General features: G+C 44.0%; 1 protein-coding gene and 1 pseudogene across 2 annotated transcripts in view; both read left to right on the top strand.

Moving 5' to 3' along the window:
- Positions 1–24172, top strand: part of ERC2 (ELKS/RAB6-interacting/CAST family member 2) — a 988837-nt gene that overhangs the window by 819184 nt on the left and 145481 nt on the right. The gene's annotated exons all lie outside the window — the stretch shown is intronic.
- Positions 8187–9013, top strand: LOC105552686 (annotated as a pseudogene). Its single transcript, XR_001008057.1, has one exon. The product of XR_001008057.1 is annotated as an uncharacterized LOC105552686 (transcript).

Consider the following 24172-nt stretch of genomic DNA (forward strand, 5'->3'; position numbering starts at 1 on the left):
AGATAAATGGAGACCTTTAAAAATATTTCAAAGGGAATTTCCGAACACTTCTAAAGTGAAACCTTTAGAGAGTGATCGCCTAAATTATTTATACTTAATTTCACTTTAAAACAAGAGTTTCCTTCTACATTGCACCTGGCTATTTGTGCACATGCTAAGTGCCTGAGTCTGCCATTCATCATCCTGAGACTGCCTGCTGCAGCTGAGATTACCAGCTAGTGCAGCTGAGAAGCAGCTATGGAAGCCCCACAGTCAGATGCTTACCTTCCAGTTTTGGAAATAATAAGGGTGCCTCTCCTAAGCAATTACACCGTGCCCCACACTTCACTTAGTTAGTGTATGGCCTGGCCATACACTAACGCACTTTGCCCCCTAACGAACCCAGGAGGCAAGTGCTATTATTAGTTACATGTTAAAACTAAGAAAATGGGACCCTAGAGAGTTTATGAAAGTTGCCACAAGTTGTAGAACCAGTGAGTGATGGAGCTGGAATTTAGAAGTGGGCAGTTTGCCGCTGGAGAACACGTGCTATGCCACTATTTCTCAGCTTCAGCACTATTGAATCCAGGGCTAGATAATTCTTTGTCTTGCATCCTGTCTATTGTAAGATATTTAGCAGCATCCCTGGCCTCTACCTACTGGATGCCAGTAGCATCCCTGCCACACTCCACCCCCAGCCCCTAGTTGTGACAACCAAAAATGATTCCAGAGATTGCTGAATGTCCCCTGGGGGTCAAAATGGCTCCTGGTTGGTTGGGAACCACTGTTTTACCCCCAGATATCATCCCTGGATTTGAACATTATCAAAGTTTGACCTGCAGACTGAAAGAATCTCACAGACTTTACTGCCTGAAAGTTACCTTTGACACTACTCAGAGGAAGCAGAACTTTCTTATAGAGGGAGGGAAGGGAAGTGAATATTGAAAATGTCCGTGTGTGTATTAGGACATGGAAAAGGGGACCAACAGTCAAGGTGTGCATGGCAGGTGGAGGTACAGAGGGAGGAAATGGTGATTTGGAAAGGATGACATACTTGCCACTGAGAACCCAGCAAATCTGAACTCGCTGGGCTCCTGCACAATGATTGAGAGCTCCTGCTGGAGTCGACAGCCCTGATTCAAATACCCGCTCCACCACTGATGAGCTCTGTGACCTTGGGTCAGTGATTTAATCTGAGTGCCACTTTCCTCCCCTATAAAACCTAAGTAATGTTTGTTTCTACCTCATGGTGGTGTTGTGAGCCCCTTACAGGTGCTACAAGAGAAAGGGCTTCATAGATGCTAATCAGTTGTCCTGGCCACCCCACCTAAGGCTGTGATGTTTAAGGGATAATACAACAGGGTCTGGACTCAGACTGCCCAAGTCTAAATCCAGCTTGGCCACATGCTAGCTGTGTGATCTTGACTGAGTAGCTCAGCCTCTGTGAGCCTCAAAGCCCTCATTTCTAGTGCCTACCTCGCAGAGTCCATGTATGGAAGCTATGAGATGATGCAGTGAACCCTTGCCCAGTTCTGGAGCCCAGCAAACTCTCATCAGCATTAGCACCATGATGACACTTCTCACCTTATGATTTGTCTTTCCTTTCTAGGGCTGCCATAGCAAGGTGTTGCAGGCTTTGTTCAAGGTGTAGGCAGGTCCTTCTGAGGCTGTGAGGGACAATCTATTCCATGCCTCTCCTCTAGTTTCTGGTGGTTTGGTGGCAATCTCTGGTGTTCCTTGGCTTGCAGATGCATCATTGTGATCTCTATCTTCATTTTCTCCTGGCGTTCTCCTTGGGTGCATGTGTCTCCTTATGTCCAAATTTCCCCTTCTTAGAAGGACAACAGTCACCTAGGATCAGGGTCCAGGATGACCTCATCTTAACAAATGAGATCTGCAACGACCCTATTTTCAAATAAGGTCACATTCTCAAGTACTAGGGATTAGGATAGCAACACATGAATTCTGAGGGGGACACACTTCAATCCATAACAAGATTCTATGAATCTTTTAAAGGTTTCTTCCAGCCCTGAAATTCCATGAGGAATGGCTAAGATCTGAGTAGCTTGGGGCAACCAAATAATGGAACCCTGAGAACAGTGGAAAGAGTGCTGTTTGAAGAGTCAGGAAATGTGCTACTTGAGGAAAGTATCTTGATTTTTTTTTTTTACTTTTAAAATCAATTTACTTGATTATATGTCTTCTCTGTCCTGTGGGGCTGACGACGGCTACTTTCTACACCTTCTCTGCGCACCCTCTTCCCAAAATTATTCTGCAGACTGCAGGAGAATGTGGCTGTAAAGACGCCTTGAAGCTTTCAAGGCTCTGTCTCTGTGTGTTATTATTATCCCCATTATTTATAAGGAATAAGGCAAAATGTTGACTCCCGCGTGGGGATTCAGTGTCTGTTAACAAGGCCTCATTTCTCCATCACTGCTTGCCTCTCCCCATCAAACGCAGACCTACTGCTAAAGTTTTCAAAAGCTCCCTGCGTTGCGAGATTTGAGCAAACTTGATCTTCCAGGTTAAACTTAAATATTGTTTCCATTTTGAAGCCTGTCATGTGGGTGTACCACAAAGAGCGTTTGGTTTCTACCCCCACCCCGCCTGAAGCTCTGGGCCGCAGTATGTAGGCAGTAACAGAATACTAGGAAGAAAGAGAGAGCCTGAAATGGATCCTTGGCTCTCAGCCTGTGCAGAGACAAAGCAGGATGTAAGTAAAACCATTACTTCTACCTCCTGATCAAAGGCGAGATGGTAACCCCGCCCCTCCTCCCCACCACCCAGCAAGCAATTAACACAGCCTGGCGTCTCCTCTGCAGTGATGGCGGTTCATGAGCTCGGGCTCACGAGTGGTTGAAAGTGGGGGTGCCTTCTGTGCCCAGGTTGAAAAATGTGCGCATTTGCGAACAGAATACATGACGAAATGGGGGAAACACAGAAACCAAGCTTGTTGACAGCTTACTCTTTTCATCTACATTTGATGCAGAGTGAGATCAGAATTTGCCAGTGGAACTTAGAAGGTTTGTATCACAGGAATTAAGTAGACTCAAGTTGATTTTGCGACCACTTATAAACTTGTTAAATACAGATTCTGATTCCATTAGGTCTGCGTGGAGCCTGAGATTTTATGTTTCTAACAGACTCCCAGGTAGGGTTATCAATTTAGAGGTGGAAAAAAAAAAAAAAAAGACTTGCCATCCAGTAAAATTTGAATTTCCCATCTTTTATCTGGCAACCCTTCTCCCAGGCAATGTTAATGCTGCTGGTGTGTGGACCACCCTTTGAGTGGCAAAGATATACATCCTAAAGACATAAAAATCTGATGAAAGTATAAGGCTGAGTTAGTGGATGAGCATCTGGTACAATTTAGAAACAAGCGCATGGTTTACAGGATAGTCGCACTGCAAAATGTGACTTGGCTATAGGCAGAAACAAACCAATAGCAGCAAAGAGTGTACCTACATCATTAGAAACAGGGTTCCTTGCATTCCTAGGCTTAGAGTCCTGGGGAACAGTGTGGTACTCATGTTTGCTTTGTAGATTTATTTTCTTAGCCACTTAGTTAATATTGGTAAATCCAGAGTAAATTTAGAACTATAAAAGTAAAAAAGGTTTTTTTAAAGAACTAAAAACAATGCAACGTCTAATGTTGAGGGCCTTGAGGATGGCGTTTTGCCACATGCTGCCTCCCTTTCCAACTCACCCTCCAAAAGGAAGGGGCCACTGTAACTCCTGCAGCTCAACCCCGATAGGTAATCTGCAGATGAGGTGGGGGCTGGGGCATAGGTTCACAATGACATTTGACATGCAGACCCAACGGTCTGTTTCTTTGAAGCTAAAAGAACTGATTCTAGCTCCTTTGAGGATACTGGGCCACCAGAGTGGCCACTTACAGATTGCCAGAAAGTTGCCACTGAAAGGGAGCTTAGCCATCATTGATTCTAGCCTTACTTCCACTGATGAAGGGGCAGCACTGCAGACAGCAAGTTCCTCCTCCTCTGAGCCCGTTTCTCCTCTACTGGCTACGCTGGCAGGTACACTGGAAAAGCTTTATTCCAGGGGCTGTGTAAGGTTAGGACTTGGTTTTTAAGATCTGGTTCTGGGGAATTTTTTTGTTTGGTTCTGTTTGAAGGTAAAGAAAGATTGTCTAATTCCAAATCTTACTTGCCTGTATTCTGTAATGAAAACCATCTCCCTTCCGTTCATCCATTCTTGAGAGTGGGTTGAATCTTATATATATGTCTCCTGTGTGATTTTAGTAGGCTTGATTTATTTAATCAAAGGCAGATACCAGACTTTTCCCAAATGTAATAGTGCCATTTGTTTTATTCTTCAAGTATTTATTGAGCACCTTCTATGTGCCAGGTCTGTGGAAGGTCACAGCCATCCAGAAACTAGAAGATAAATAGCCCTCTCTCATTCAGCTTGTCTCATCAGGACTTGGCTCTGCTGTAGCAATGAATAAGCATGGAATTTTAAGCTGAAATGCTCAGAGGTTAGTCATTTTAGCTGTTTGGCTGGCCTTAATTTCTAAAACATCAAATAACATCATATTTCAAGTCCCATTGATAGATAGCCTATATGCCCCTACCCTTAGTGATATGTCTAACATGGTATTTTTCACCCAATTCTTTAAAAAATCTACATTCATGACTCAATTCTCATTGTCAAATATTTAAGCTATATTGAAGTAGACAACTTAAAACCTCAACGTCTCCTTCACTCTGTCCCCCAACTCTACACTTCTCCCCAGAAGCAAAAGACCCCAATTAATTGGTAGATATGTCCTTTGTCTGCATTTACAAATAATGTACATTTACATAATTCATTTAACACAAATTAGATTATATTATTCAGCTTCTTCTGTGATTTGCGTTTTTCACTTAACAGTATGTCTTGGTAAACTTTTCATTTTAATATATATAGACCTACCTTATTTTCTAATAGCAACAGAAGTATTTCATGGAATTCCCCTCCCAAGGTTCATTTTAGCCACTCACAGTTAATAGGCATTTAGATAGTTTGCATGTTTTGCTGTCACAAACAAGACTGCAATAAATAATTTTGTGTATATGTCTTTGGGCGTATGTGCAAGTATTTCTGTAGAATAGAAACCCAGAATTTTAATTTTCTACATGAAATAAATCTGATAAGCTGATGAGAACAGGATTTGTTGCCAATTGGCAAATACATTCCAATCTGAGTCTTGAGTTTCCCAGCCCACGCTGTCCTGTTTGTATTAATGCAGGATTGCCCCCAGGAGTCCTCCCTGTTCAGACCCTGCTGACTGACAATTTGGAATCTGGAGTTGAGCTTCATATATAAAAACCTAGATTTGCAATATTTAAATACTTAAATACCTTAAAATGGTATGGACTTTATTAAACAGAGAGTGAAAAAGAGAAAAACTAAGGGAATTTCCCTGTTAAATGAATGGAAAACTCCATATTTAACAGAGCTTAGTCTCTCAGGAAAGGAGGTGGGCCCATTTTTTTTTTTTTAAATAACCTTTTCACGTTTTTCTTCCCAGCTAAGCCAACTCCACAAATAGCCCAAACTAAACACCTAATGAATGTGCTGTGTTGAGATGTGTTTTGTTTCAGATTTTAAAATGCAGCAAATTAGATGTGATAGGCAGAATCTAAAGATGTCTTTCCAAGACGCCCATGCTTTATTCAAACACTAACCAGGTACTGGACGAAGGGACTTTGCAGCTTAAAATAGGGAGAGTATCCTGGATTATGTAAACGGACCCAATGTCATGACATTAGCCCTTAAAAGTGGAGAAAGAAAGTGGAAGAGTCAGAGTGGTGCAGTGGAAGAGGGAAGGGGAGAGATTAGGCATAAGAAGAGGCAGAATGGTCCCAAGGGGGAGGAGAGGCTATGATAAAAGGGAAGGGGCTATGAGCCAGGGATTGCAGGTGGCCTCTAGAAGCTGAGAATGATGCTTAGCCAGCTGCCAGCAAGGAAAGTCCCACAACCAGACGGAGCTGAATTCTGCCAGTGACCTGAATGAGCTGGGAAATAAATGCAGCCTCAGAACTGCAAAAAAGATTGCAGCCCTGTTGACACCTGGTGATTTTGGCCTCATGAAACCCAGAGTGAGAATGAGCTGAACCATGCTGTGCCAAAGTTCTGACCTACAGAACTGTGAGATAATAAACAGATTTTTTTTAAGTCAATAAGTGTGTGGTGATGTGTTAGGATAGCAGTAGAAAACTAATGCACAGATGGGTTGAACCAACATCAGCGTGTAAGACTTGGCACACAGGGCAAGCTGGTGTATTTTTTACTTGCTAGCATCTGGAGCAGGGTAAGGGCCCAATGTTATAATATGAAGAAGAGCAGCTTGCATTTTCTAGGTGCTTACCTCATTTTAGGTGCTGTACATGGTACTTTATGTGCACTTCTTACCTTGTTCTTCACAGCAGCCCTACAAGGATTTATGCTTTTATTATTATTATCATCCCTATTTTAAAGATGAGGGACCTGATTGAGGCTCACAGGGGTTAGCTACCTGGGCAGGTGTCACATGGCTTATTAATGGCAGGGCTGGGACTCAAACCCACGTCTGTGGGACATCATGCCCAAGTCTGTGCACAGAAGTGCTATATTTCACAGTGCACTACGACCCCAATTAAATATGAAGCTAATATGTTTCCATATATAAAATTGCTGATATTGAAACTCCTGCTAGCCACTCACAACTAAGAATGCCTTTCATCACATAAAGCCCTTTAACCTTGTTTTAATGCCCTTGGAATACTACACCACTAGGTGCTGAGCAAGGAGGAAAAAAATCAAAGTTGGATGGTCAAGGAAATAGGAGACGCCCACCCCACCCCCGCCCCACCCCCCAGGTTCTGCAAGCCAAAGCTCAGAGCACACTCTTGTATTTCTCTTCAAATCCTTGGAGGTCTCGCTTGCTCTAGATTGTGTCAAAGATTGTGCCCCCTTCCCTGCGCCAGGCACTCAATTCCAGGGGTGGAAGTTGTGATGGAGACATTTTTATACCTTGGGCATAAAGATCAGGAGCCAAAAGGAATATCAGGTGGAACAAATGCTATCGCTGACATTTTATCTGGAGGTGGGGGTGCGGGTTGATGTGCCAATTTGCTCTCAGGTGCACGTACAGAAATTGTGACCTCAAATTCTGCCAATGGAAAGTCTAAGTATGAACGTTCACATTGTTCAGACATTTAACAAATATGAACTGAGCTTCCATAATGTGATGGGGTTTGCATGTGAAGTTAATGATACAGTAATGAATAAGGTGAGTTCCATACTCATAGATCTTCCAGGCTCCATTATTCCAATATTATTCCAGGCTAATGAAGGAAGCACAGATAAGCAAGCAATTGCAGGAGAGTATAATAAGCGCTGTAGTGGAGGAGTCACTAGGTGCCTAGAGTACATGTGGAAGAGATGCCAAACCCAGATTCAGAAGCCAGAAATAGTGGCCCTTGAGCTGCGGCCTCAAGGATAAGTAGGAGTTGGCCAGGTACAGAGGCGGCAGAGGAGAATAGCCCAGCCCCAGGGAATGTCATGATGTAGATCTGATCTGGGAGCCTACCTATGTCCATAAATACATCTGGAGTATAGGAGGCAAACAGGCTATCAGTTGAGACTGAGGTCAGAAAACCTTTCTACTAGTTTTTTGAAGAGATAGAACTTAATTATAAGGGGACTTGGAAACTATTGAAAGAAAAGGCTAAGTGGTGGCATGAATGGATGTAGGTGCTTTAGAAGGACAGCTCTGGTGGAAGAGCCAAGAATTGATGGAGGGGAGTGAGTGGAGCACAGAGACTATTGGGACCTGAGAGAGGTGGTGGGGGTAGAAAGGAACGGTGGGAAGATCAGGGATGGGGAAAAGCGGCTGGATGCCAGAGCTATCAGAGGAGGAAGGGCCATGGGGTTTGTTCATCGGGTGGAAGGAGAAAAGGGAGCCCAGGATGACAGCCAGGGCTGATTTGACCAAATCATCATCCAAATATGATTCTGGGCTGACAGGCCCAAGTTGCAGTCAGCAGAGGCAACATGGGCTTATAATTTGCCATTTGTGAATGTCCTGAGGAGTGGAGAATCAGCTAGGAAGCAAATCTTCCTTCTGCTGCATGAGACAGCCAAAAAATCACCTCTGAGGATAGGCATCTTGGGGATTTCAGAGCAGGTAACGCCTTTTGGTTGTTTTGAATATGCTGACAGAAGAACAAAAGCTTTCAGGAAAACAAAGCCCAACCCCTTAATGAAACAGGAAAGGATATACAGTTTCAAATGCTTGCTTTCCTTGCTTTCTGAGAAGAAAGATGCCTTGCCTGTTGAAGGTGGCAGATGCAGGTTGCTCTATGGGCCTCGGGAAGGGTCACTGCAGCTGTCACCTGCCCACCCACGTGTCCTGAGGCACTGTGACATCTTGACAGGTGTCCCGACTCTTGGCCTTGACATGTCCTGTCAGGCCTGCCTGTCAGCTGGGACTGGGCTTGGGGAAGAGCCTGCGGGCCTGGGGCCTGGTAGCACTTGCTTAGTTAAACATCTGTGGCTGCTATTGCCCTGTCACAGGCCAGCAAGTCAGAACTACTCAGATTCACTTCACAGCGATAGTCCTTCAGTCTTCTGATTATGTGGCTCTGCAGCAGGGAGAGGGAGACATTCATGAGCAAGTGTGCAAAATGCATTTAATGCCTACCAGTGGTGTACAGCCATCCATTGCTTCGGTCTGCCCAGTGTCTGTCTCCCTGTCTTTTGATACGAGGGGCCAGAGTTTCTCTGGGGAATTCCTTTCAGTTTCTGCAGTTCTGGGACAGTTACCCTTCACCCAGTACTATGTCAATATGGGCACATGACTCAAGCCAGCCAGAGTTCACTTTCTCTAGACTTAATCACTCAGAGGGAGCTATCCCTTAAGCCACAGTGATTGGTTCAGAAATGGGCACATGATCAAACTAGACCAATGAGTCTCAGTTCTGAGATTTTGAGTTAAGACCGCTTGGAAAAAGAACTGTTTATGGAAATAGAAGCTGGAGTGATGAAATTTGGGGTACCAGGGGCGACAGGACCATAGTGAGAAGAGAACCCTACCTGAAAATGAAGTCAGAAAGAAAAGGAAAGTAGACAAGAATGATGGAGAGAGAGGCAGAGAAATCCCTGAAGACATCATTTAGGATCCCAAATTCACCTGTGCCCAAAGCCAGAGTAGTCCTGAATGATTCAGTTACAAGAACCAATAAGTGCCTTTTCCCATAAGCCAGTTTGAGGCCAGATGAATAGAAATTGCATCCCTTACTGAGTCCTGGCTCAAGTCAATTTAGCAAGCATTTGTTAAGATCCACAGTGGGAGCTATACCTCACAACTCTAGGGAGCACAGGAGGCATGCTACAATCACAGCCATTGCCAGTATTGTTATTATTCTATTTATTAGACATTTCCCCAGCTTTCAGACACTCCTCAGCAGTTTACACACATAATTTCATTTGACCCTTTGAGCACATCTTTCAATTAAAAATAATTATCTACACTTTACAGGGAAAGAAACCTAGCCCATAGAAGTTAAGAAATACATCCAGGGGTGGGTGCAGGGGCTTATACCTATAATCCCAACACTTTGGGAGGCCAAGGTGGGAGGATTGCTTGAGCCTAGGAGTTCAAGAACAGCCTGGAAAACATGGCAAAATCCTGTCTCTATTTAAAAAAAAATACAAAAATTATCCGGGCCTGGTGGTGTGTGCCTGTAGTCCCAGCTACTCAGGAGGCTGAGGTGGAAGAATTACCTGAGTCCAGGAGGCAGAGATTCCAGTGAGTTGAGATCATGCCACTGCATTCCAGCCTAGGCGACAGAGTGAGACCCTGTCTCAAAAAAGAAAGAAAGAAATATGTCTAATATAGTAATAATAGTGACACAGGATGTGAGTTATTGTCTATAATGGCCTCAGAATCTATGTTCTCACCACCCTGATTTCTTGCCTGCTTTTTCTGTGGCGGCTTACACTCTGGTCAGGGAGACTTAAAGGGAACACACTGGCAGGCAAAAGAAGTTACTTCCTCCCATCTTAAGGACTTGGAAGGAAGGGAAATAAGACTGTACACCCATGAAAGCAAAATGGAATAGATCGGAGTAGAGATTTGCCAAGTTGCCTTATAGAGCCAGGACAGCTTCTAGCCAGCTAGGCTAGATCTAGCTGCCTGAATGTACTGGCAGCAAAAAACAAAACAAAACAAGGGTGTGTCAGGAGAGGCATCAGCCAACCATGGAGGCAAAAGTGGGGGAGTGAAAGAGGAGGATCTTGGAGAAGTGCTTCATAGCACTATCCAGAAGATGGGTGTCATAGCCACGGAGCTTCCCAATGGCCAGGCCATCTCTAGGGGGAGATGAGAGAGGAGGTGGGGCCAGGAATCCAGTAGTTACTCTTTCCATCAAAGCCACTATCCTGCTGTGGAATAGTTCCCTGGGGCCTCTGTGCCATATCTGTGCCATTTTTCAGTAGAATCCAAGAATCTAGATTTCTTTATGATAGCAACTTATTTGAATTCTTTTAAACACTCTGCAGGCCCAACAACGACCCCAAGTGCAAGAAACAATCTTAGGGCTCCTCTAATTTGTGATCCATAACAAGGGCTGGGCAGGAATAGGGTAGGAGTTTTCTGAGTTTGGGTTCCTGATGCCCTGCATGACTACTTCAGCCAACATCCCTAGTTTTGAGGATGCCATTCTTCTCTTCATTGTGACCCCTCCTACTCTCTTTTTAAGTTATTTCTAGACCTCTTCTTCCCTAGAGGCCGTGTCTATGGGAAGGGGACTGTGCTTGCCACAGTTGGACATTCCAGGTTCTGCAGTGATAGTTTCATATCATTGTAAATTCAGCTGGCCTTTGGAGTCTTTGGTTTCCCCTGTGACTTCCTACAAGAAGAGACTGGGGTGGTCAGAAGCTAATGAACCTTTTGGTCTATACATCTTTCAGAGTTCTCCTTATAAAATAATCACAAGGTCTCTAATTTGCAATGCTGAGGAGACAGGAGCTGGCTACTTTGGAAGCTGCCCTTTTGGAGATGTACTTCTTCTTTTGTGGCCTAACAAGGAAGGTTTCAGAGCCTCCCAGACTCAAGGCCAGGCCTGGGTGATGGCATAGCAACCATGTAAAGTGCATTCTCCACCAGGAGTGGTGGCTCATGCCTGTTAATCCCAATGCTTTGGGAGGCCAAGGTGGGAGGATCACTTGAGCCAGGAGTTCAAGACTAGTCTGGGCAACATAGTGATACCCCCCATCTCTAAAAAAAATAAAAGGTAAAAACAAAACAAAACAAAATAGCTGGAAGTGGGGGTGTACACCTGTAGTCCAAGCTACTCAGAAGGCTGAGGCAGTGAGGCAGGAAGATCACTTGAGACCAGGAGTTCAAGGCTGCATGAGCTATGATTGCACCACTGCATTCCAGCATGGGTGACAGAGTAAGACTTTGTCTTCTAAAAAAAAAAAATTTCTTTAAAACAAAACTCAGATAGATAAATAAATAAATAAATAAATAAATAAATAAATAAATAAAGTGCCTTCTCCCATGGATATTCCTGTGCCCTGGATGAGAGGGGCCAAGCAGCTTTGCAGACAGAAAGAACACCACAAATTTAACTGGAGTCCCAGCTTCATTACTAGCTAAGTGGATAAGTTTTCCAACTCTTTAAGGTTCAGTTTCCTCAGATAAAACGTGAAGATAATAATAGGATCTGCCTCGCAGAGTGTCTATGAAGACTAAAATGGAAAAGAAAGGAATGCAAAGGGTTTAGCAGGGCACCTGACATGGTTGCATTCATTAGCTGTTAGTGACTCTCTTCTTTCTGATATTTTTGCATCCTGGGCTGAACACACATCTCTGTCCACATACTTTTCTATGTATGATCCAGGCCTGAGTGTTCCATACAGTGACTCAGGCCCTCAGGAAGGCAGGGAGTCTTGGAGAAAAAAGGCACCTGGCCTTACAGGTAGCCTGGGTGACCCAGCAACTATCCATAGAGTCCAGTCTGGAAATGTCAATGAGGGAAATGGGCCAGGGAGGCTTGGTTAAAGGGGCATCAGAAGTCAGCTTCAGCCCCACATGCCATAAGGGAATGCAAGCTCAGTATAGCCATATCTGTGCCATTTTTCAATAGAATCCAATAATCTAGATTTCTTTATGATAGCAACTTATTTGAATTCTCTTAAACACTCTGCAGGCCCAACAACCACCCCAAGTGCAAGAAACAATCTTGGGGTTCCTCTAATTTATGATCCATAAAAAGGGCTGGGCAGGAATAGGGTAGGAGTTTTCTGAGTTTGGGTTCCTGAAAGCAGATTCTATGACAAGGATGTAGTACAAGCTATCCTTGGGGGATGTGTTCCCAGGAAGCATCAATAAGGCAAGGGGAAGGCAAGCCAATAAAGGAGGAGTTGTCAAGCCACCACTGTGGGCAACAGGTGTCTGCAGCTTAGTCCTGCTGTGGAATGCTGGAGGCTGGTATGGAACCAGAATCATCCCACTTTAGGGGTGAGGGAGCTGTGATATGTGTGTCCTCATTCCTGACGGTCATCAGCTGAGGGCTGCTCCTAGGGGCATCAATACCCTCACACTCCTCACCTGCTACAAGCCTGTATAAGGTGAGCCTTAGAAGCCAGGGAAGCCCTCAGGCAAAGCCATGCAAGAATGGGCAGTTAGAGGTTGAGCTTCATACACTGAAATGGTGGAGCCCAGCAGGCCATGGAAGGGGCACCCACAGTGTCAATGGGAGACAGGCAGAGGAAGGAAGCAGGTCAGCACCACCCACTGCATTAATGAATGTTCAAAACACCCATCTAACCTGGCAATTAAGGGTGGATGGCAAAGGTCCTCATACTGGCTCCATCTCTCCTGTCAGAGAAGGCTTCCAACACATGCCTCTGGTCTCCTTCTTGTGCCAAAGCAGGAGTTGAGACTGGAAAGAGATGTGAGCTCCTTGCAGGAATGCCTGTTGGCCACACTTGCCTCTAGAGGCTCTGCCTGTCAATTACAGAAAGATCTGCTAGACTCCATTCTCCTCTATTATCTTCCACCGCAGTCTCCAGTGGCAACTCTGCAACCGTTTTCTGCAGAGCGGTTCAAATTGTTTTATATCTTCTTAGCTGCCAAGTACAATGTCATAAGCAATAAATAAATAAATTGTTGGCCTATATGGAAAGCATATTTTGTCCAGATGCATCCTTGAAACTTCAGCTCTGAAACAAGAAAGTCAGACTGGAAACCACATCCTCAAAGCTCAGGAGAAGTAGGCTCACATGGAAAAGCCATTTGATTGGCAGGTGCTACCACCCAGCACTGGATTTGTGTCCTGCTGATTGGCCAGACAGTGCACCTTCGGAAATGCTCAGCATGTGAGGTGATACAGTTTGCTAGTGTTCATGCCTAGCATGGGTGGCCCTGCTGGACAGACTGGAATGAAAGAGGAATCAAGTTTGGAGGATGACTTAGCTGAGGAGCTGAGACCTGTGTGTTTCTTTTGACCTCCTCTTTACCAGCTGGGTTGGGGCAAGCCTCCCTCATCAAGAACGCTGAGTTCAGCATCGTTTACTGGGGTGCAAACTGTTTTCCCAGTTATCTTGGCCTTCCTGGATGCAAAGGGCAAGGGCATGACAATATGTAACTAGGAATGAGGGGGAAGAGGAGGGAGAACTAGATGGCTCAAAATCAGCTGGGCATGGTTTAGCTGGCTTAGCCAACCTGGAGATGGAGCGGGCATTCCAAGAAAGAGCTGGGGCCAGCAGGTAGATGATCTGAGGAACAAATATGGCCTTGATGGCAGTAATCACCACAGGGAGTGCACCAATGGTGACTTGGACTGCCTGGGACAGCTGGCTGGGAACACTTTTAAATGTCATTTTTATCACTTTTTAAATTAAAAATACATATGCATAAAAAGTTAAACAGTCTAGAAGATGCATATAGTGAAAAGTGAAAGTCCCTTCTGCAACATCCCCACATCTATGCACTCTGTCATTCCAGAGATTCTTCCAGGCTTATACACACACACACACACACACACACACACACACACTTTTACCAGGATTGAGACTGTACTACACAAATTATTCCACAACTCCCTGTTTTGCACTTTGTGTATTGTGGACATCTTTCCACATCAGTCTAATCTGTCATTGCTTTGTGGTGCTCTTTTGATAGATTATAATGCTTTGTTAAAATTTTTGAGGTGACCTCTCAGATTGCTTTCCAAATAGCCAGCCTATGGTGAGCAACTGAAAGTGTTCGCAGCTGATGCTGTGATCACTATTCCGAGTAAGAGTAATCTTTTATTATCTTACCTGTTGAATGCAATAGAATTAAAGTGAACTATGGAAACATTCATGAAAAAAGTGATTACAGAAATGATTTTGAATATGCACTTACACACACATGTAAAATATGTATGTATAGTATAATGAAATTCAAGAGAGATATTGGGCTGTCTGAGTAAAACTAAAGATGTCACTTCTATACCTGAGTTATTTTTCTTGAATGAATTCCTCACCTACCACCAAGATTTAGCACAAGGCTTGTGTGTGTCCCTTGAGTGGCAGCCCAACTTGGTAGATGAGTGTGAGACTTCTGAAAGATACTATATAGATGGTTAAGAATAATCTAAGCCATGAGCTCAGACACCAATTCTGATACTTTTCAGTACATAGTCAGTGTGTGTGTGTCTGTGCCTCAGTTTCTACATTTCTCAAACTAGAACAATAACATGCACTGGCTTTTGTTTTTGTTTTTTTGTTTTTTGTGTTTTTTGTTTTTTGGTTTTTTGTTTTTTTTTTTTTTTTTGAAATGGAGTCTTGCATTGTCACCCGGGCTGGAGTGCAATGGCATGATTTTGGCTCACTTCAACCTCTCCCTCCCGGGTTCAAACGATTCTCCTGCCTCAGCCTCCTGAGTAGCTGGGATTATAGGCACCCGCCATCACGCCCAGCTGATTTTTTATATTTTCAGTAGAGATGGGGTTTCACTATGTTGGCCAGGTTGGTCTCGAGCTCCTGACCTTGAGATCCACCTGCCTCAGCCTCCCAAAGTGCTGGGATTACAGATGTGAGCCACTGCACCCAGCCAACATGCACTTCTTTGGGTGGTTGACAGGAGCAAAAGAGAGAATGCATATGAAGCCCTTGCCTGGCATGAAGTACCTGCCCAGCAAATAGTGGTCAGTAGAGTTAGGAAGAGGTATGTGATCACCAGCAGACAGCAGGTATCTGGTCAGGTGTGGGTGCCTCAGGGACCTGGTCTGTAAATGTCCACCTTTATAGGTGCTCACTGTCTTCTCCCAGCCAAGTAGTTGGGGGAAAAAAAGAAAATAAAATGAATGTAGACTAATTTCAAAAGTCAATAGTCAACTAAAACTGTTCCGGAATGCTTCCAGTTGTCGCAAACCATTAGCTATTACAAACTAGAAACAGAACCTGCTTTCCAGTTGTAGATGATAAATAAACACAGTGCACTGCCCTTTACAACGAGCAGCTATTTTTTTTAACCCATGCAGATGTGTCCTATTTACATTTAAGCTGTCACACAAATTAGCAAAGGCCCACAGAATCTGAAAAAAGGCAGGCCTCAGGCCCAGAAGTGTTCACAGGAAAGGAAAATGGCTTATCCCGCTCCTCATCGCTGTGGTGGCACAGTCCTGATAGGGATTGGGAAGAACTGAAGAGCTTTTCCAGGCCAGCAGAAATGTTTGCTGACCAAGCAGGCTTTGGAACTAATCTGCAAGGCTGGGTAAAATGAAATGCAACAGCGTTCTGAGCTGCTAGGATTTTGCCTTTTTTGCAATCTGTGAAAAGCCTTGAACCTTTAACCAGTATAAAAATCCCCTCATTTGGTATAAGCTTGTGTGTGGCAGAAGAAGTCTAATTTAAAACACCAATCAGAGAATAATGGATGATTCCCTGTTTCTCTGAGGGTAAGATTTCATTGACAAAATACTCGTTTGGCTAGACCTAGTAAACTTACTCCTTATCAAACCACATGTATGGACTGCTAGAGGGAGAGTATGAAAGACTGAGCCACATATTCAAAACAAGTAAGGGCTGGGTGGGGCAGTCTTCAGAGGTTTTTCAATTTCTTTCATAAACTAAAGAGATAAAGGTTGGGAGAGGCGAAAGACCCAGTTCAAGATCCCCCAGTTCAAGATCCCCCAGCTAAAGCCTGAGACTAGAACCCAGGATGCAGGGCCTACACAAAATCAGTGTCCGCTCGATCACATGGCTTCCAGATGATGTTTCTCTTGGGGGAGGCCCATGGACAGGAAAAAGGAGACGATTTAATGTAAGTTTTAAACTCTTAGGGCTGAACTTTCCTGGAGAGCAAACAAAGCCCTGATTGTATGAGCCCAGAGAGAGTTTGGTTCTAGACGAGCAATTCCTTAATTCTCTAAGCACTGTGGAAGACCTTCGCCTTTGGCAAAGCCTGTGGACTTGCAGAATAACATGCACAGGCCCCTGCCCTCAGAGCAGTGAGGGCAGAGTGGCGTATAACATCCTATGAGAGGGAGGCCAGGCGCAGTGGCTCACGCCTATAATCCCAGTACTTTGGGAGCCTGAGGTGGGTGGATCACATGAGGTCAGGAGTTTGTAACCAGCCTGGCCAACATGGTGAAACCCTAGCTCTACTACAAATGGAAAAAAAAAAAAAGCCGGGTGTGCTGGCGGATGCTGTAATCCCAGCTACTTGGGAGGCTGAGGCAGGGAGAATTGGTCGAACCTGGGAGGTGGAGGTTGCAGTGAGCCGAGATCGTGCCCCTGCACTCCAGCTTGGGCGACAGGGCCAGAGACTCCGTCTCAACAAAAAAGAAAAAAAAAAGAAAAAGAAAAGAAAAAAAACATCCTATGAGAGGCAGACACAAAGGCCGAAGGAATACAAAAAAAGGTGGCTTTTCAATTTTGCCTAGATGATTCATAGAAGGCTTTATTTGACCTGGACATTGAAGGGGTAAGCAGGCTTTTTTTTCTGAAAGAGAATTTCTTCATTCGTTCATTTATTTGAAGTTTAATAAGCACCTACTTTTTGCTAGTCTTGGTGCCAGGTAAACAAGCAGTAAATATGAAGCAACAAACAATACTTTGCTCTCACAGGTTACCTTCTCCCAGGGAGAATCAGAAATTAAGCAGATAAATGAACAAATAAGTCAGGTGATTTTAGACAGTGATGTATACAAAGACAGAAATGAAGAGGAAGAGACCAAGGTGGGAGGAGGCTGCCTCAGATGAAATGGTTTGAAGGGCTGATATAAGAAGGTGACCCTGGGATGAGAAGGAGCCAGCATGAAGTGGGCCAGGGTCGTGATCATCAAGTGAGATGGTGGGAGAGATGGTAGGAGATGAAACTGGAGAGATGGGTGGTATCCAGTGTGCACTGGGCCTTAAGTGAGAGTCAGTAGACTGAATGTTCTAGGAGGACTGGGGAGCTTTCGGAGCACTCTTTTTGCAGGGAACACTCTGTGAATAAGGAGGCAGAGAAGCATGACAGTCACCACGGTGGGGTGAGCATTTCGGTGGTGCATGTGGGGCTCTCTCAAATGCCAAGTAGTCAACCTGAATCCTGCCAAGCCTTTCTCTTTCCAATCATAAATAGGCAGGACCAAAAGACAACACAATCCTCTTGTTTCACAGTGAGGAATCAGGCTTGGAGGGTTGGAGGCACATGGCCAGCAAGGGCAGTGGAAGGGCTGAGCCTGGATTCAGGACCTGGGACGCGGAGCTTTGTGCCCCTCCCTGCCGGCCTCTCTGCCTTCTGGCCCACCTGCATGTCTGGATTTAAAAATCTGTTCCCCATCAGACATTTCAGAGAGGGCTTTTACAGTTTGTTTTTAGAAGTGTGTTAAAAGGCAGTCACCTTGAATGACTTCTGCTTGACAGAAGTGTCAGCATTGTCACCACCTATTCCAAGGAGCACTGGCACATGACGGGGGTGCCCTGGCTTCATGCGGAAGTGAGGAGGAGGGCAAAGAGCTATTCACCAGAGCTAGCATTCAGGTTCGGCATAGCTCCTCACTGACTGTATGGCCTCGAGAGAGTCTCATCTTCTTCACCCTGGACCTGCACTTCTTTATGTATAAAATGCATACATTGGGTTGGGACAAAGGCATTATTTTAAAAAAGTATTGGCCAGGTGCAGTGGTTCACGCCTGTAATCCCAGCACTTTGGGAGGCCAAGGCGGATGGATCACGAGGTCAGGAGTTTGAAACCAGCCTGTCCAATATGATGAAACCGTATCTCTACTAGAAAATACAAAAATTAGCCAGGCAAGTCCCAGCTACTCGGGAGGCTGAGGCAGGAGAATCGCTTGAACCTGGAGGCAGAGGTTGCAGTGAGCCAAGATCGCACCATTGCACTCCAGTTGGGCGACAGAGTGAGACTCTGTCTCAAAAAAAAAAAAAAAAAATTATTTCAGCGTTGGATAATTTTGAAAGAATCAAGTTAAACAGATTGTCTATTGCAGGACTTCTCAGAGCCTTTGATGTGCTAATGAGCACGGTCTGACTCCTAGAGGGAAGTGAAGTCTTATGCCTGTCACAGGTGTATTTATGCACATGGCCCTGGAATGTCTGGGGAAGGATACCTTGTAGAACTTTTGTTCCTCAGGATACTCAGGGAGCTGGTCTGGGAGATAAGCCCCAGGTTCTGAGATGGGGGATGAAAGGGAATCTTCATTCATGTCCTTGCCCGACTTTGTTCAACAACTACTGAGTGGCAAATTGTCCAGTGTGTCCGTGGTGTGTGTCCCCTCCCTGGTCCCACTTGTACCCTCTCTCTGCTGCTCCCCCTTGTCACAAAAGCTGTCTTCTGAGGGAGCATAACAGAAGCAGAAGCAGCATCTCACTCTGGGGTCAGCTCAGAGCTTTGTGTGTGCCAGCCCCTTAACACACCACTTCTCCTGCCTGGGGCTCAGTCCTCAGCAGCCGTGTCTCTGAACCTGGACAAAGGGATACTCTTCTAATAGACAAATTCTGGATCTGATGGCCTTTCTCCATGGGGCTTTCTTTGCACCTTCCTCCTAGGACTTCCTTACATTTTTAACTTTTTATCTTGTTACTCATGTATGACTCCTCTGCTCGGGGACAACCATGCAGACTGGGTATCTTTCAAGTGGCCCTTGGAGGCAGCCGCCGGCAAGACACATCTCTGTGGCTCCCACAGAACTGTCATCCTCATCCTAATGCCTGCTGTTTATTGAGCACTTCGCGTGTGCCAGGCAGCACGTAAAGTCCTTTATCACTGAATCATAGTGTCCTGGCAGCAGTCTTATGAGATGTGGCACTGTTAATATGTCTACTAATCAGATGAGGACACTGAAGCTCATCCAGGTTGAATAATTCCCCAAAAGTCTCACAGCTGGCAGGTTGAGGGGGCTGGAAGTCCCACCCGAGTCTGTCCCCCAGGTCTGTGCATTTGATTTTAGTACTGCATTGCTCTACTAATCTTTGAATGAATAATTTGGGAGAAAGGAAAGAAAGATAAAAAGAGTTGAAATTAATGAAGATGAAAAGAGTGACTGAATGAAGGAGCAAGTGAGGGAATGAATGAAAGGGAAGAATAACCCTTCCAACCTATCCCCAGCTTCAGGAAGCTCAGCTGGCCCTGGGGAAAGATGGACATGCCTCCTTTTTATGGCCCCATCGTCTCGCTGTATTCCACCACCACCCCCAGCTGGCTTACAAACGGGAACTACCTTATTGCAGGGCATGCAGCTGCCTGCCAGCAGCCACCAAGGACTCCCCCAAGTAGCCCGCTTCTGCTCCACCCGCCAACGCACACTCTCCACAGGGTGAGGCAGCTGCAACAGGACCACAGCCAGCTGCGCTTTCAGCTTGCTGGGTTTGTGCTGCCATCGCTGAGTTTCTTACCAAGGGAAGGGCAGCTGTTCTGGGATTGAAACATGAAGAAAGATGGGCCTAGATCAGATAAGCATCCCTTCCCAAGCAGACGTACCTCCCAATTTGCAGACCTTTGTTATATTACTAGCAGTTAAGGAATGTTGAAATGGAGCTCTAGCCTTGATCTGAATTATAATCTCTGAAGCTATATTTAAGTCTACCTAAAGATATTTCAATTTGCTATCTCTGTCTCTCTCTCTCTTTTTTTTTTTAATTCTCCTTGGCTCAGAGCACACTTGTATCCCTGCAGAACACAGAAAGCCAGGGTATATTTCTTAATGTTTTACATTACAGTTGTAAGTCCTTCTTATCCTTTGATAATCATATTTTAACTTTTAGTCAGCGTATTCATGGGTGTGCCTGTGTGTGTGTTATATAGAAGTTCACATTTATACGAACAGCATTAGCTCATTTTATCTTCCTTTCCTTTCCCCCAAAGCTATACTTGTAAGACTACATTCAGCAGCGGATTAATCCCCAAATAACTTAGTTCGGCTTTCACAGCTGCTGCCAAACAGCCTGTCTCCCAGGCGAGTGTAGACTTTGTAGTAGTTATAATTAACAGTTCACCGGGGGGCGGGGATTGTAGTGCAGGAAACGAGAACTGGGCAGGGGAGGTCACTAAATACTAATGAAAACTGCCAGCAGAGGAACCTACAGAGGATTTTTGTTCAAAGAGGACAGTCTGAGGAGGAAGATGGGTAACAAAAATGTGTCCTTCAGCATTTGGTCCGTGGTGAGCTAAAGAAGCAGGTGAACTGGTCAGGCTTCTCTGTGCATGGGTCTGAGAGTGGTTGTGCACCTGTGTGTGTTTGTGTGTGTGTGTGTTGGACGGAAAAAGGGAGCATATCTTTTAAGACTGTAGGTTTTTTGCTAGTAAATATTGTTCAAAATCTGATTTTTCACTTATTACCTTTGTGACCTTATGTACATAGCATATAACTGGCCTCTCTGTGTCTCAGCTTTCCTATCTGTAAAATGGGGATTCATTTATTATTCAGGAAATATTTGTTGAATATCTAGTCTATTCCAGGCACTGTTCTAGACACCAGGGATGTAGCAATAAATAAAAAGATAAAAATCCTTGTCTATGTGGAGCTTACATTCCATTGGGGGAAAAAGCCTTACAGGGACAGTAATAATTAGGGTTAAAATAGATTATGCATACAAAATGCCTAGCACATAATAAGATTTTTGGTGAAAAAGGAACAAATATTAGCATTATTACTCTTTAGGTTATATTTACTAAGTGACAACCCCGTAATACTCTCCCAAAAAGACAAATCATTTGGCCGGGTGCAGTGGCTCACTCCTGTAATCCCAACACTCTGGGAGGCCAAGGCGGGCTGATCACGAGGTCAAGAGATGGAGACCATTCTGGCCAACATGGTAAAACCCCATCTCTACTAAAAATACAAAAATTAGTCGGGCATGGTGGCATGTGCCTGTAGTCCCATCTACTTGGGAGGCTGAGGCAGGAGAATCACTTTAACCTGGGAGGCAGAGGTTGCAGTGACCTAAGATTGTGCCACTGCACTCCAGCCTGGCGGAAACAGAGTGAGACTCTGTCTCAAAAAAAAAGACAATCTTTCATCTAAATTCCACCATTTTATTCTAGAAACAGATATTTCCTTGGGAAGTAACACAAGAGTATAATACTTTGGAAAAAGATGCTCTGTAAATGTTTTGCTACGTCAGTCAAAACAGTGTATCTTTGCACCAGACATCTTGAAGGGTAAAGATGCTTCTTGAATGGATTTTAGCAAAGGAAGATCAGCTCTCAGGTGACAGCTCAGACATGACAAACAAGAACAATGCAGAAAGGAATGCGTGAACGGGTTGGATTAAGAATTGCAGGGCAATTACTTTCTGCAAACCGATATGCAAGAAAGAAACACAGGCACACCTTGTTATCCAGAAACACAATAAGCAAAAATTCACTATTACAGAATTGCAGAATAGGCAACCCCCTGTGTAAAAATGGACTGTTATTAAAAAGGGGGATGGGGGCGTTGTGAAATTGGTTTGGAATGTGGGCCTCATTTTCCACTAGAGTAGAGTTCATAGACTAATTCTCAAGGGCTTATTTAACCTACACTTGCCTGAAATGTATTATTTCCCCCTCACCAGCCACGATGTGCAACATGGCTTTTTTGGAAGAATGCACTGAAAGGGCCCTCTTCTCCTTGCACCAAGCTGGTACCAGTTTGTACTAACTGTACAGGGATTCCCCTTGGTTTTCCCTTATCCGAAAATTCATTATCCAAGGTTGATGGTTAAAAGGTAGCAGGAAAGCCAAAGTTGCCATAACATTGAAACATTCACGAATTAATGGACCACTTATCAAATTAGCCCCACTCAGACATCCTTCCCCTTTTAACAGTGGGCCCCCCACTGCGTCGAGAGTCAGCTCTATGTACATCTGTCTTTTCTGGATCATCTGGATGTTTCCAGCATCAAGAAACATGGTGAAAATAGATTGCACAACACTTGCAAATTGAAGTAGCACATTTTTCAAAAGATGCAAGGCTTTATCAAGCTGATGAAAGGGATTTTGGAAGCCAGGTTTGTGTCACATACAAATTCCTTAACAAATGAAGATAACTTGTTATCAATTAAAAAGAAAAGTCAGTAAGCATGATGACAGCCCAAGGGCTTCAAAGTGAGGGATTGGATGTTAGAGGCTTATGACAGGTTCTTGGGAAAGTGGCACATGTCTCAAATATTTTTTTGCAGACTCTTAAAAAAATACGGCTGTTAACAACTGTACTGATGAAAGTAAAGGAGGTCATGTGATGCCCTCATACAACCTGATTGGGAAAATATGGGCCAAATAAATCAACCCATATTTTATTCTTTGTTCTTTATATAGCTGGCAAGTTGTTGAAATTACAGCCTAAAATTTATTAAAAATAATATACATATACTCATTTCCCAAAATTTTGGTCTCATTTTTAAAGATAAAGTCCCAGATCTCTTTCCCACTATTTACTATGAAATTTTGGTCCCTGTCAAAGGGGAGTACCCTCTTCCAGGTTCCAGTTTTTCTCCAGTAAGGAGAATCTTGTGTATTTAAACAGGGGGAGTTCTCATTCTAGATGACCACTGCGTAGATGTGCTGAATTATGTGTAGTGAGCAATATGGAGGCAAAGCTACCCAGCACTCTCACCATCTCTCTGTCTACATTGGTGGTACTTAATCTTTTCAAGGTCATGGACTCCTTGGATGAAAAACATGATGATAACAGAGGACTCTCCCCCAAGAAAATGCACAAGCATAAAGTAAATTTGAAGGGATTCACATACCCTCTTGATATCTATCCGTGGGATCATAGATACTAGATCATAAATATAAATAACCCCAAATCTATACCCAACTCCAAATTACATGTTATTTATTCATCATATAGATCATATATACATACACACTCATACCTACACTTATGCACATACATTTAAGTACCTATTAATTGCCAGATAACTTTAGACATTTTCAGCCTTTTTTTTCCTGACAGTGACCATATGGGGCATGTAATATTGTCCTAATTTTACTAATAGAGAAACTGAGCTTGAGTAAGGTTAGGTGACTTGCCCTAGGTTAATAAGTGCTTCGTCCTACTTTTCAAACACTTGGGTTTTCTAAGGCTTACATCCATACTTTTTCTATGACATCAGGTCAACTTTGTATGTCCACATACCATGCCAAATTTTTTTCTTAATAAATAACTTTCACAAAGTCTTTCTTTATTCCCATAGAAATGCTTGTTTGTGGTAGAAGAATTACAAATTCTAACTCTTAACTTTTGAAGTGTTTTCTATTCTCTCTCTCTTGTATTCATTTTAAATTGAAGAGAGTGTGAGCATTATTATTATTCTCATTTTACAGATGGTAAAAGGGAGGTACTGGGACTTCAGTGACTTGCTGAGATCAACCAACTAGTTGACAACTCACCAACGCTCTAACTTGGGTGGCCTGGCTGGCCATTGGGCCTGCGGATAGAGCCAGGCTGCCCTCTCACACCCGGCCCTCCGCAGCATCTCCTTGACCCTCTTCATCCTGTCCATAAAGGACTCCGAATCATTACGCATCCACAGTCACATTTTAACTAGCCCTAGCATCTCCATGGCTGGAGGGCATTTGTGAGTTTGGTTTTCATTATTTTTTCCATTTATCTTGAAACCCAGAGACCAAATATTTATAGTGAAAGCTGCTTTGCATTAATAATTCAGAGTTTGAATTGTATTTAAATTTTAATATATATATATTTCTCTCTCTCTC

Source organism: Mandrillus leucophaeus, unplaced genomic scaffold (assembly GCF_000951045.1).
Source record: "Mandrillus leucophaeus isolate KB7577 unplaced genomic scaffold, Mleu.le_1.0 Scaffold57, whole genome shotgun sequence".
Taxonomy (NCBI): Eukaryota; Metazoa; Chordata; class Mammalia; order Primates; family Cercopithecidae; genus Mandrillus; species Mandrillus leucophaeus.